This window comes from Papaver somniferum, chromosome 1, assembly GCF_003573695.1.
Source record: "Papaver somniferum cultivar HN1 chromosome 1, ASM357369v1, whole genome shotgun sequence".
NCBI lineage: Eukaryota > Viridiplantae > Streptophyta > Magnoliopsida > Ranunculales > Papaveraceae > Papaver > Papaver somniferum.
The window spans coordinates 236,619,015-236,631,944 of record NC_039358.1 but is presented as its reverse complement, the minus strand read 5'-3'; the positions used below and the strand labels follow the sequence as shown (position 1 = coordinate 236,631,944).

Below are 12,930 nucleotides of genomic sequence, written 5' to 3'. Positions count from 1 at the left end.
TACTCCGACTTACCGTTGATAATTGAGTATAATGTAAAGCCATACCTAGGGGAACAAGCAATGAACCTGCAAAATATTGTAACATAACAAAATTGGCGGGGTTTAAAATGACGAAAAATACTTGAATATAATTTCATTGTCCATATGAAAAATACATAAACAAAACAAATCTTTACTGGTATCACCGTATAACTGTTCATCCGAATTATCTAAACCTATGTTACCGGTTGATCGAATTTTACAATGAAGCAAAGTGAGAAATTGAAGGGTAATTAAAGAATTTTATATTCTACAATTTAGAAAACAACTTACAAATTTTATATTCTACAACATTCTATAAATAACACAACCAAGAGCGTAATTCAACACTTATAATTGTTACTTTAATAACACAACTGATAATAATATTAAATTCTATAAATTAATAAGATAATAATTAATATATTTAATTATAATTACTAATAAATGTCGGTGGTTCCATTTCTAATGGGTCTGGGGGAAACGGGGCCATTGCTAGGTATAACTATCTCTGCTACTAGTGGAGGGTCTGTTCCGGAAACTATATATTTTGCCTATGAATTGCAAGGGGCGGAAGTGGGTCTCAAGCTGACCAAGATTAATAATTGCATAGTTTGTTCCACCCTACGAGCCTACGTGGAGTGTGTTGCATATTTGGAGGAGAATAACTCCCTTGCTGGATTTATTAAATTGCTCTACAGCTGTAATCGAATCGGGAGTTCAGTGAGTTAACTGGTGGTTTACCTCCGAGTCTTGAAATTCTTACGAGCTAATAACTTTTATGGACTCATGAACTACAGGTTATGTTTAGAGCAAGTCTTATGATGGAAGAATTCCATTTTCCATATTCCATGACATCTCAGCACTTGGAACTCATCATGGAAGCTCAAGTCTTATGGTGGAACCACAAAAACGCCAATCTAAATAGCGTTGGGCGCTAATCAAAATATCGTTGGACTTTTATTCGTTTTTTGTTTATAATGTTTTCTGGAACAGGTGGAGAAAATAGACGTATTTTATAATCTCTAAATATTTTCTCATAATCTTTTTTGTTTGCTAGTTAAGGGATAACGAATAATGAACCGACACGTCATACAGATAGCTTATTCAAGGGATATAAAAATATTTAACATATATTTTTTTCACATTTTTTAGGGACACGTATGTATCACTTAAGGAAACAGGTTTAAAATTTGTTACGGGAGAAATTTTTTTTTATAATATTTTAATGAAAAACGCTATTTTGATTAGCGTTAAGCGCTATTCTTATTAGTGTTTCTTGTCTTCTACTGCGCTATTCTTATTGGCGTTCAACACTATTCTGATTAGCGTTTCCATGGATTCCACGGACTTTTCCATCAATTCATGGAACCCTGCTTGGATTTTCTGTGGAAGACCCCAACTTGGAAGCCACTAGACTTGACATTCCATGGTTTTTCCACACTTGGAATAGGTTGAATTCCACCATAAGACTTGCTCTTATAAGACGCGCACATCATACATTCTCATCAAAAAAGATTGAAGCAATTAAATGATGAAACTGGAGATCAATATAAACAAGTCTTCGGGATCCATATCTACAACCAATTAAGACATTCCAAACAAAATACGATGAAAACAAAGATATACATAATGGCAAGGGAAAATTGGGAATATATCCCATTTTCACTAATTCGTGTGGGAATCTATCCCAAAACCGAAAAAATTAAGAAATCTATCCTACAAATTAAAAAAAAAAAAAACGTTATGTGCTTAATACCCCACATGTGTGGGCTTGATTGATTAACATTTTTGCACTCAACTATTAGATTACCCGGATTTCATCACAAACATAATGTTGCAAGAGAACGGCATTCCTTGAAGTGAAGACGTGAAGTCCGTTGGCAATAAAAACTCTCTTTTTCTCCTCTCTTTAGCTCATTATCATTTTCTCTTTCGAGTTTTGAATTTTGTCTCGTTCCATAGTACCGGGGTATAGCCAAAAACAGCACTATGACGACGAACTCACACTTTGCAATTCATGGCGCGAGATTTTGATGTTAGTTTTGGTAATATTATTTGCTATTTTTCTTTCGTTTCTCATTTTTCCTCTTTATCTGGAATCAAACATGTTATTCGTGGAAGAAGTTCTCCTGAACACACTGCCCGTGTGAGTGATTCGAGTAGTAGCAACTACAAGACGCAACAGAATGATTGTCTGGTGGAAGTTTTAGAATCTGTTGATTGATTAAGTGTATGTACGATTAATTTTTAATTGATGTAATGATCAGGGAACATCTAAACTGCTACCATTTTGTTCGCTTTTTCCTTACTCACTGTTCTACTTGTTTGTTGGACCACATAAATATGACCGGAAGAAACGACTAATAGCCTAATCGGCTGCGGAGACTCCACTATGTTACTAATCTAACAGTTGAGGACAAAAATGTCAATGAACTGCATGTGTAAGCCCACGCATGTGAGATATTAACCATTTAAGGGTTTTTTCCCTCTCTCCGGGATAGATTTCTTAATTTTTTTCCCCAAAGGAATTAGTGAAAGTGGGACATATTCCCAATTTTCCCTAATGGCAAAGCTCGTCTATGCTGCATTCTGATAAGGCTTCTGCAGAAGAACCTTGGCCTTGGGTAGATCCGTGGCCAGAACAATGTAAGATTACAAGTCCATGCGGAGAGTTTTTGGTTAACTTTATGGTGTTCAATGCCTTGCCAAGCAAAAAGGATGTTGTATATATGTGGTAAGGAAATTGTTCCAAAAAGAATGTTGCGTGATTTTGTTGGTTTGCAGTTGATTTTCTCTTATAATGACATTCATAAGTTTCAATTGTTCCAAAATGGTATCGGATTTTTGTTGAAATTGTTTGTCATTCTTCGTATCGTATGTCAGCGCGCGTAAAACCTAAATCCTTTAACATTCAATATAAATATTTATCAGAATAATCTATCAAAAGTAACTCATCAACATATTTATCAAAATTAAGTTAACTTACCAATGTACCATAAGGTGATCTTGTTGAAGAAATCCCCCAGAGATGAATTCCTAAATCTTTAAATCTTCACCCAGAGACGAGGTCGATTGCGAAAGCCTATCAACAACAAGAAAGCATATATTGATAGGATAGTTTGATGGACACGATGTAAAATGTGATGAGAATATAAACACACACTTACTTGAGCTTTTAGAGGATATATCATTATGCTATGATTTAATCAACAAATTCAAACCAGAGATTGGATTTGGGTTTGATCTTTTTCTTCATTCATAAACATATTCTTGAAGAAAAAATTGTGATCGCCGCAGCAGCTGAAAAGAACAGAGTGAAGTAAAGAGAAAAAAAAAACACTGAAACAGAAGATTTTATAAGGAAAACCTAAAACGGTGATCCAACGGCTGAAAATGGTTTTAGGGTTTTTAACAAAATGGTACCATTATGGATCCAGGTCCAATAGACCTCTTGAGAAATTGAGAAGAATGGAGGACTTTTTAGAGTTTGGTGCCATATAAGAATGTATATAAGCATGTCCTAACTCTAAATCTGGAAATGTGGAATCGTTTGCCCGTTACCAAAAACAAAAAAATAAAAAATAGTTAAGCAGAAACACAAATGCGTTGATAGATGGATCAAGAATGACTAATATGGTTACTTTTTCAGGTTAGGCATATTAATACAAAAAAGTTCAAGACAAGATTTGAAACCTTCCTGATGCATAACTCATCCACCAGATTCAACCAACAGAAGTTTACTCGAGTTACTACTGAAGAGGAAAAACTAATCAGATGAATGAAGATTGCATGATCAACCGAGATCTTCTCACATTTGGTCTCGACCTCAAGCATCTCCTAGCTTGGAATGTTGAATTCACTTTTCTCTGACCCAAACAAATACTAGGCTTATCCCTGAGCTGGTGAATTTGCTTTAGTAACCCAAACAAGCTGCATCAACTCTACTGTTCCTTTGATATTTATATAACGACACCATGAAAGTCATGATTACAAATCGGCATGCTACTGGAAAGGAAAGGATAACCTAGTGATTCAAAAACTACTAGACCCAAAGACTTTGGGTATTTCGCCGTTCTCAAAGTCCAAAGGGAATATCAATCCTGCAACAATCGGGCTCTTTACTCTTCCTCTAGCAGCCTTTACTTTATCCTGTTACAAGGTCCTCAACTTTCTCCTGTAACATACTACAATGGAAGGCAAGTGTTAATTTCACAAGTAAACAGGTAAGTACTGACAGTTATGATTTTACTCATAACTATTGTTAGTTAAGAGTTTTTCTCCAACAGTAACTGGAAATGGCAGGGAGGGAAGAAGAGAGACAAAGTGGTGGAATATGTTGGCTGCAAGTAAGTCTGATGTCTGTTTCAGTGTTTTCAAAAGACAGTGGTCAGTGGTGGAGTGTGCTTTTTGTTTGGCTTCCCTAAGTTCTGCTTTAAGTGAGTCAATGCAATTCGGATCTTAACTGTGTCATGAAACTAAGACAAGGTCATTGTGTATTTCCTTGATATAGCTGCATCTCATGTGGAATTATCAAAATAAATCATGATCCTTAACAAAAAAAAAAAAAAACCCTAAGAAAATAAAAGATATACCTGATCAAGAGTGAGTCACACGCCTACAATTGTGTCACAGATCCAACAATGAAATATATGTTGTTGCTCGCCATGGTGTTGAAAATGCTCAGTAGCTGGTATGGCATAATCCTCTATACATTGTTGCTCGCCATGGTGTTGAAGGTGCTCAGGTAGCTAGTATGGCATGATCCTCTATACATTGTTGCATGCCATGGTGTTGAAGATGCTCAAGTAGCTTGGGTATTTCATAATCCTCTATACTTGTTGCAGACTGTTCTTCTCGCCTACCTACTAGTCAAAATTCCAACAATAATGACTCAGAAAATATCCGTTGCCATGTTATTGAAGATGCTGGAAACCTTAGTTCAGATTCTGCATAAAAACAACCTTTCTTTAACTCAAATATATACAGTAGAAACCAAACAGAATAAAAAGGTTTATTGGTTTTGACAAATGAGTATAGCTGACTGACATAAAAAGGGTATGTTCCATTAATATTTGATCATGTGATTTTTTTTTATCCAATCTGGAAGATAGTTAACAGGATCTTTAGAGAATTGGATTTTGTAATTGAAGAAATACACATGAAACACTCATACCTCCAAGAAAATAAGCGAGTTGCTCTTAGGGAAGATGTACATCCAGATCTGATGCGTCAGAGCCAGAGGATACTCTTGAACTAACTATTTATCCTCAGCTGCAAATGTAGATCCGGATCTCACATAAGCCGATACTCTTTTAGCTAACATATTATCCTCAGCTGCAAATGGATAGTTCCGCTGTCCAAGCAGTAGAGATAGCTAGCAAGAGCCTATCAACAACAACAACATCGGTGAATTTGATTAAAAGAGGAATATGTCAATAAAAATCAAAGAGGTTGTAAACACTTACTTAAGTTTTGAACCAGGTTTTGGTTTCATCTTCTTCTTCATCCATAAACTAAATCTTGATGAATCCATTGGCGGCGGCAGCAACAGCAGAAGAAAAAGGGTGAGATGAAAAAACCAGAAACTTTATAAGGAAACCTAGACACATGATCAACGGCTAAAAATGTCTAGGTTTCGGTAAATGGATAGTTGAAGAAGCCTATTATGGATCCAGGTCCAACTAATCTCTTGAGAATAGAAGGACGCTTTGAGCTTCCCATTCTTGCCAATTTTGCTGAGGACTCGGTTACAGGTTAGGACTTTGCGGAAAGGATCAACACCATCCATGTCAATAGATCAATGTACTGGCATAAACCATGAATCATAGAGCGGATCATTAAATGAAAATGAACTGAATGCATAAGAGATAATAGGGAGGAGGGAAGAACACCAATCATGTATATACGTTTACAAAGGAGGGTATGAAGCTCGAATCGACGGAGAGATCCAAAAATATAGCACAGAATGTGAAAACAAATGTAATTCAAAACAAGATTTTGCTGTTACATATTCCCCCTACTGGATTCAATTAATGGACGTTTTACATGAGTTACTATCGAGATAAGTAAGATTGCATGATCAGGACAGATCTCTCACTTCGGGTTTCGACCTCAAGTATCTCCTAGCTTGAGCTGGTGAATTCACTTTTCTCTGACCCAAACACCGACTACACTCATGAGAGAGCAGAACGTTCAAGTATGTTGCTGTAGGGTATGTTGTTTACGGCAAAACTGTCACGGAGTTCTTAGCAAATGAGACTTCACCTCCTTCTCATAAACTCCAGGATATTCAACACCCACAAGATCTTCCATCACGAATCTCAACGCCTGGGACTTAGATATTGGTTTTGAGGGCAAAATGTTGGTTTTGTTGCTGGTTCCCCATAACTTGCAGCACAATCTGAAAAAACCACCAAACAATTGGGTTCGGGCAAAACTTGTATCAGGACTAGATTAATTGCAAAATAATATGTTGATGACTAACTAGGAGGCTAGGAAACCGTTGATATACATAATACAAACAGTATCAGTGTATCAATTATGTGAGTTGTAAAGTGACTGGAAGTGCAGAAAACTATTTTCATTGGAGCTAACTAATGAACTATCCTAATCGGTTAATATTGAATGTGTAAAAGAGACAAATGAAAACTGAAATTGTAAATTGAAAGCTCACACTGGTAACTAGTTGGATTTGAGCCTTTCCATCTCAGTCTTGTCCACGTAGAATAACTTAACAAACCAGTTCTGCCTTTGGCCAAAGACTTCGTCTTTTTCACCATTCTCAAAGTCTAAAAGGAATATCAATCCTGCAACAGATGGCCACTTCCTTTTCTTCTTGCAGCCTTTACTTTCTAAGGTGAATAGGTCCTCAACTTTTGTCCTGTAACATATACATTGAAAGGAAAGTGTTCATTTCACAAGTAAACAGTTGTGTCTTTCACCCACTTAGATTTACACTTTTCTACAACGGGAATTGGAAATGGCTGTGAGGGATGAAGGGAGACAATGTGGTGGAATATGTTGGCTGTAAGTAAGTCTGGTGTCTGTTTCAGTGTTTTCTAAAGACAGTGGTGGAATGTGCTTGTTGCCTGGCTTCCCTGATTTCGGTTGTAAGTGAGTCTATGCAATTTGGATCTTAATTCTGTGTATATGAAACTAACACAAGGTCATCATGTATTTCCTTGGTCTAGTTGCATCTAATGCGGTCTTATCAAAATAAATCATGATCCTCCACAAAAAAAAAAGGAACCAAGAAAATAAAAAATATACCTGATCAGGAGTCATAAGCCTACTATTGTTTCACAGATCCAACAGTGAAATAAGTTACTACAGACTGTTGCTTGCCATGGTGTTGAAGATGCTCACATAACTGATGTGGCATATCCTCTATAGGTTCATGCTGATGAAGATGCCCTGTTGCAGCCGCTGACTGTTCTTCTCCCCACACCTAGTAGTCCAGATTCCAAAAATAATGACTCGAAAAGATCCTCTTTAGGTTGTTGCTCGCCATGGTGTTGAATATGCTCAAGTAGATAGTAGGGAATAATCCTCTATAGGTTGTTGCTCACCATGGGTTAGAAGATGCGCAGGCAGAAGGCTCTGCCGCACTACATCGATTGTCAGCTGGAAATTCGACAACAAGTGATAAACAATCAATTAGTATAAATAAAAATTTGATATTGGAGAGCTATCATGTTGATCTTAAGTTTTGCTTCCAATGCTTCACATTATCCATCCTGAAATTGTGTGATTGCAGAGATATACAAGCTCGCATTGATAAGAAATACAAGCAAGACAATATCTAGTAAAAAAAAACAAATACGGTAGTGATAAAGACATTATGAACAATTTTGAAGTAATGAAGTAAACGTCACCAACTTTGCGTCACTACCAAGTTTTAAGTTTTAACTACTTCTCATAGATATAAAGATATAAATGCGCTCAAGATGATAATTCATGGAGTCTACAATGCAATTCCAAAGCAAACAAAATGAAAGGCCTCATCCACATCAACAGTAACCAACTAGAACTGTGAAAAACACATAAATAAAGCACAAGGAACCAGTGCTAGAAGTCAAAAACACACTCCAGGCACTGCTACGAATCCAGAGGCAATCGACAAAGCAAACAAATGGAGAACAAAAATAACTTCATACACACTGACAGAATTCATAAGTAATAGCAAAGTCTGGACACTGCGCTTATGAAAACCAGACTGAAATATTTTTGGTTCTTATGAATACCACCAAACACACAGATGTTTTCATATAAGACTGAAAAATATTCTATCAATCACAAACAAGAGATCAATTGCATAACTAAGAATTGACTTTATCTTTCACAAGATCTTAGTATTCTATATTTTGAATAGCACCCATTGGCAACGGCAGCAGCTACAGCAGAAAATAGTGAAGTGATAAACAGAAATTTTTTAAGGAAACCTAGAAACAGGATCAATGGCTAAAACTAAAACTGTATTTAGGTTAGGGAATGGATAGTTGAAGAAGCCTATTATGGATCCAGGTCCAACAGATCTCTTGAGAGTAGAGGACATTAGGGTTTTGGTGGGACTCGTGAGCTTCCGATTCTCAAGGTCTCAATTAAGAGGATAAGAATGAAAAACCGTGATTCTAATTCGTGGAGGAATTGACAATTCAAATTCAGAAGTCTAGCAATCAATCTAATAATACGCAATAAACATCTCAAACTACTGGCAAAAACCATGAATTGTAAATGTATACTTGACAAAAGTAAATGTAAAAATTGCAAGCAGACTTACAAAACAGTTCAGAGGAGGGAGACTAACCATTAAAACATAGCACAAATCAAGTACTCAACCAACCAACCAACCCTAGAGCTTTGAATGACCCAATATGGTTCCACTCTAAGTAATCCACATGAATATCTAAATTTTATGCTAAAAAAAAAAACCTGTAAAAACCAATTAAATTAAGTACAGAATAATGGGAATGCAAAGAAAAATCAATAATACCTAGCTGTCACTTGCCAAAATTACAGTGACTAAAAGTTGTATCAGGCAATTAGTATCCACCATGATTCCATTCCTGTAAAACATAATCAAATCAGTTATTAAACAACTAAAAATATCAATCTATTCAATGAAAAAAAAAATTCACTCACTTTTTAGAGGACAAGTCATTATGACAATTAATGAATCCATTAGATGCTGCTGGCCGAGAAGGGTTTTGGTTTGATCTTCTTCTTCATGCATAAACAAATTCCTGATGAATCCATTGGCGACGGCAGCAGCAGAAAATTAGACAGAGAGGGGAGAGAAAAACACTTGGAGGAAAATATGATCCAACGGCTGGGAATGTTTCTAGGGTTTTTAGCGAAATGGATAACTGAAGAAGCCCATTATGTATCCAAGTCCAACAGACCTCTCTCTTGAAAATAAAGAGGACCCTTTGACCTTCCCAGACGACCTTGAATGTGTGAAGTTGAGACATCAAACAGTGAATATATACTTGACAAGTCAGTATGACCTGAATGCACAATAAGAGATAATTGGGATTTGGAGGAGGGAAGAACACCAATCATGCAAACGAGGGTATGAAGTTCGAATCGATGGAGAGATCCAAAAACATAACCAGAATAAGAAAATAAATGTATTTCAAGACGAGATTTTGCTGTTACATATGGCCCTACCAGATTCAATTAATGGAAGACTCTTCTCTGAGCTGGTGAATATGCTTCAATAACCAAACATGGACAAGCTGTATGACCTCCAATGTTTTTTCAACATTATTATATAACGATAACATGAAAAGCTTAATTATTAATTAGCATGTACTAAAGAAACGGGCAACAACAATTCCCACAACTCTGAAAACTTTAACGCAACCTTTTATGCATGCTGCTGCAGGGTATGTTGCTTACTGAAAAAGTGTCGTGGAGTTGACACATTTCTGTGATTCAGCAACCTGACTCTTTCTGTGATGCACAACATGAACACCTCAACACCCACAATATCTGTCAGTAGGACTCTCAACATCTGGGACTTGATCTTTTGAAGGAAGCATGTTGGTACCGTTGCTGGTTTTCCAAATCCAATAACTTGCAGCATAATCTGTAACAAGATAATATGTTGGTGATTAACTAGGTTCTAGGCAAACCATTGCTATAGATATTACAAACACATATCAGCGTATCAATTATGTGAGTTGTAAAGTGACCTGGAAGTGCCTAACTAACGAACAATTTTATGACGTGTGCGAAAAACAATATAAATCGCAGCTAACTAATGAACTATCCTGATTGATTATGGTGCACAATACATAGAAATGAAAACACAAATTGTAAATTGAAAGCTTACATTGGTAATTAATTGGGTTTGTTTTTGCAGCTCAGTCTCGTCACATGGAATAACCAGTTCTGCCTTTGCCAGTGCCAAAGTCTTCGGCTATTTCATCATTCTCAAAGTCTGAAAAGAATACCAATCTTCTTGAAGCAAGTGTTAATTTCACAAGTAAAAACAGTTGTAGTTTTACCCACTTAGAATGTTACTTAACATTTCACCAGATGTAATTTACACTTGGTTTTTCCTCAAATCGAATAGGAAATGGCGGGGAGGGATGAAGGGAGACAATGTGGTAAAATATGTTGGCTGCATACAGGTCTGGTGTCTGTTTCAGTGTTTTCTAAAGACAAAGTGGTGGAATGTGCTTGTTGTTTGGCTTCCCTGAGTTCTGCTGTAACTGAGTATGCAATTTGGATCTTAATTGTGTATTTCATTGGTCTAGTTGCATCTCATGTGGACTTACTAAAATAATTATGATGATCCTTAACAAAAAAAAAATTAAGAAAATAAGAAATCTACCTGATCCAGAGTCTCAGTCACACGCCTACAATTATGTCACAGATCCAACAGTGAAATAAATTAATATAGATTGTTGGCTGCCATGGTGTTGAAGATGCTACCGTAACTGGTACGGCATATCTTCCATAGGTTCATGTTGTTGAGGATGCCCTGTTGCAGCCGCTGTTGACTATTCTTCACCCCACCTAGTAGTCCAGATTCCAAAAATAATAACTCGAAAAGATCCTCTACAGGTTGTTGCTCACCATGGTGTTGAATATGCTCAGGTAGCTAGTATGGCATAATCCTCTATAGGTTGTTGCTCATAATGAATTTGAAGATGCTCAGGTAGCAGGCTCTGACGCACTACATCGATTGTCGGCCTCTATGTGTATGAACATAGACTTGGAAAGATTAGCTAGAAACTCTACAGACAGTGATAAACAATCAATTAGTATAAATAAAATTTTAATACTGTAGAGATATCACGATGATCTTAACTCTAGCTTCCTATGCTTCACATTATCTATCCTCAAATTGTGTGATTGCTGAGATATGCAAGTTCACTTTGATACGAATTAGAAGTTACCACATTATCTAGTAAAAACTACCAATACTATAGTGCAAAAGACATTGTGAACAATTTTTAAGTAATGAAGGAAACGTCACCAACTTTGTCACTACCATGTTTTAAGTACTGCTCATAGATATACAGAGATACAAATATGCTCAAGCTGATAGTTCATGGAGGCTACAACTCAATCCCAAAGCAAACAAAATGAAAGGCCTCATTCACAACAACAGTAACCAACTAGAACTGTGAAGAACACATGAATAAAGCACTAGGAGCTAGTGCAGAACAATTGATGAAGCAAACAAGTGCAGAACAATAATAACTTCATACATATTGACACAAACATAAAGATGTATTCAATTAGCTGAACTGAATAGAATTAATAACCTAAAACTGGAACCCACACCATAATCAAGGACACTGAAACACTAATTCAACCCGCCTAATTTCCTGACGTTATTTCTATAAGCAATATTCCGGTCATCAAATCTTCAGCATATACATACATTGCAAAAGAGTGGAGAAATCAACCTAGACAGTGATTCTCAAATCTCGAATATCTAAAATTTCATCTATACAACGTATGTCAGGAAATGATCCTAAACAAAATCATGATTTAGTAAAGGGGGATTCATTAATGAGAAGTTCATTAGAAAATAAATCGACAAACAAGAAAACTTTATTACAAACAAGAAATTAATTGCATAAGTAAGAATTGGCTTTATCTTTCACATGATCTTAGTATTCTATATTTTTATATAAGATAACCACGAATCAGTACTACATCGAGCAAGAATCAGGAACTTACTAATGGTGTTTGGAAGCGTTCCATGAATTTGTGCCTCAGTTGGACCACACAAATATACAAAACTAATCAGCAAATGTTCAAAATCAATATAAAAATCCAGATTTCCTATTAAGGATGAATCAAAATCAAAATATAAAATTGAACACATACCAAATTCAGCAAACTTAGCCAATTGACCAAGTAAAGCTATGCAAAACCACCAAACCAACTCCCCTTAGTAAGTATTGGTTTTATCTTCGGGTGATGTTTCTGTCAGATAGGTTGCATACTTCAATTTTGAGAGGAGATATCATTATGCTGTGATGATTCAATCAACAAAAACCAGACAAGGGTTGGGTTGGGTTTGGGTTTGATCTTCTTCTTCGTCCATAAACTAATTCTTGAAAAATCCATTTTGTGGTTGTGGCGGCAGCAGGAAAAAAAATGAAGAGAGAGTGAAGTGAAGAAAAAAACACTTAGAGGAGATTTTATAATAGAATGGTGATCCAACAGTTGAAATTGTTTGATGAAAAATTTAATGAACGGATCTAAGGGTAAATGCGTGGCTGTCCATACCAAAAGGCCTATACAGAGTAGACGCAATTTGGACCAAATAAGCCCGTTTTAAGGTGGTACCGGGCCGGACACAAATAATCCTGTTTATAAGGAGTCGTCGATTTTATCAAAAGTGAAAACTACAGAGAAACTTATTCTTCAAATTTTTCCACT

General features: G+C 36.2%; 2 long non-coding RNA genes across 2 annotated transcripts; both read right to left on the bottom strand.

The window, feature by feature from the left end:
• Positions 1-5,897: 5,897 nt before the first annotated feature.
• On the bottom strand, positions 5,898-9,284 carry LOC113338922. Its single transcript, XR_003354883.1, has 5 exons — positions 9,163-9,284; positions 9,014-9,086; positions 7,291-7,644; positions 6,695-6,901; positions 5,898-6,421 (listed from the first exon to the last, which is right to left on the bottom strand). It is a non-coding gene; the product is annotated as an uncharacterized LOC113338922 (long non-coding RNA).
• Positions 9,285-9,716: 432 nt separating this feature from the next.
• LOC113338917 lies at positions 9,717-12,353 on the bottom strand. Its single transcript, XR_003354882.1, has 4 exons — positions 12,223-12,353; positions 10,862-11,267; positions 10,358-10,465; positions 9,717-10,111 (listed from the first exon to the last, which is right to left on the bottom strand). It is a non-coding gene; the product is annotated as an uncharacterized LOC113338917 (long non-coding RNA).
• Between the last annotated feature and the right edge of the window lie 577 nt (positions 12,354-12,930).